General features: G+C 48.7%; 1 non-coding gene across 1 annotated transcript; it reads left to right on the plus strand.

The window, feature by feature from the left end:
• Positions 1-1,305: 1,305 nt before the first annotated feature.
• Trnas-cga (transfer RNA serine (anticodon CGA)) lies at positions 1,306-1,380 on the plus strand. Its single transcript has one exon. It is a non-coding gene; the product is annotated as a tRNA-Ser (tRNA).
• Positions 1,381-2,086: the final 706 nt, after the last annotated feature.

Raw genomic sequence — 2,086 nt, forward strand, 5'->3', positions numbered from 1 at the left:
CTTGGCGTGGTCGATCCAACACGGTAAGGTGGAAGGATGTATATGCAAACTCCAGAGGCAGCGGTCCCATGTGGCAGCGATCTCCCACCGACATGCGTCCTGGTACGGATAGGAAACGTTCAGCGTCCATAGACCACGGCTTCGGTATGTGAGTTGCCGGGGGAGTGTGATTGAGCAGATTTATGCCAAATGGCTGTCGGTCACAGTTCCGGGTCCTTTGTCGCGGCTTGGAGTCCTCTGGAGACGTATATCCGGTCGAGGCGGCTGGCACAGTGGTCGGTGAAGCATGTACAGTCGCGGCTGTCCTATGACGGAGACGCCACGTGTCTTGTAGCGCCAGATCTCGCACGAGTAACCGTAGTGTTGGGCATGTAGAGTAGCGCGGTGTTTGGTTCACAGGATCCAAGACGCTAGTAAAATCGCCACCTATGGTGTAGTTGTCTGTTTTCCCATTCAGGTGTGGAGAAATTTCGTCAGAATGAAAGGAGACCCTTTCACTGTGGCGAGATGTTCCGGAGAGTGCATATACACTGGCAATAAGGACTGCTTCCACCGTGATGGCAATGCCTCGTGAAGATGGCAGATACGTGATGTCCGATGCCTTGATGCCGTCGCGTAATAGAATGGCGGTTCCGCCGCACCGTCGCTTGATGGGATGCTGTAGGCTGTGTATCCATAAATGTTAAATTGCAGCTCCAGAGGGACTTCTTAAAGGAGGGTAATAACCAGGTCCATCGTCCGGAGCATATCGTGGAACATGCACGTTTTGATGACATAGTGTATGCCGTTAACATTGACTGTACGCACATGGTAGGATTGGGACATCTTATTGTGGAGTATGTAGGTACAATTGGCGGCCTCTCGATGGCAGTGGGGCCGCTTGGCTACCCATTCTTGTGGCAGACATGTTTAACGCGACCCTTCTGTGAGTGTTAGGCTCTACGCTAGTGGGGCGCCGGTCGAGTGTGGTGGAAGAGCGTTAAGAGCGTCTGGTGCGTTTTCTGCCTGCTTTTCAGCAGCCCAGTCACCGATCAGGGCTGCGTGGGGTAGCCGCACGGTCTAAGGCGCCTTGTGACGATTCGTGCGGCTCCTCCCGTCGGAGGTTCGAGTCCTCTACACTCCGCTGTAGAGTGAAAATTTCATTCTAGGAACACCCCGCAGGCTGTGGCTAAGCCATGTCTCCGCAATATCCTTTCTTCCAGGAGTGCTAGTTCTGCAAGGTTCGCAGGAGAGCTTCTGTGAAGTTTGGAAGGTAGGAGACGAGGTACTGGCGGAATTAAAGCTGTGAGGACGGGGCGTGAGTCGTGCTTGGGTAGCTCAGTCGGTAGAGCACTTGCCCGCGAAAGGCAAAGGTCCCGAGTTCGAGTCTCGGCCCGGCACACAGTTTTAATCTGCCAGGAAGTGTCATATCAGCGCACACTCCGCTGTAGAGTGAAAATTTCATTCAAGGAATTTGTTGCTAGTGCACTCGAGCAGATGTAATTTCGATGGATTGCTCTCGCGCTGCCTGCGATATGTAAGTTATAAGAGAATCTCAGACCAAAGAGCAGTGTTGTATGCAGTAGGAACTGTGTAGCAGTAGGAGTCTGTAGTAACTAGCAGTCGTGTGTGTCGAGTTGGCTGGGCATGTCGTGGGGATTATTGTTATATCAAGTCCCATGTAAATGTTTTAAAAAAATCTCTTAATAATATTCTTTCTTATAAAAATTAAGTTTTGACAATCATTCATCTCAATTTAAAGAATTTACTAATTTCTCCAATCCATGGTCATGCCAATTATTGTAAAGAAAAATCAGTTGTTTGCTTTTATACATGACAAATCTATCAGCCAGCATTGCACCGAGCTGTGCGAGAAAAATTTCTGGTAGGAGCAGATATATACGCGTTATCCGGCGACCTTATTGAGGTAAGAATTTTCAATTTATTCAGAATGATCTTTCAGCGCCATGACGCAGCACTGCTGACGTCCAAATTTACCGGTTTAGATTCACAGTCAGTTAATTATTGAAAGGTTATAAGTAAGCCACAGTTTTACTGAGAAATTAGTCACGTTATTATTGGTAGGTTACGGAATAATAAACTGTTG

This window comes from Schistocerca nitens, chromosome 3 (genome assembly GCF_023898315.1).
Source record: "Schistocerca nitens isolate TAMUIC-IGC-003100 chromosome 3, iqSchNite1.1, whole genome shotgun sequence".
In the NCBI taxonomy this organism is placed as follows: Eukaryota; Metazoa; Arthropoda; class Insecta; order Orthoptera; family Acrididae; genus Schistocerca; species Schistocerca nitens.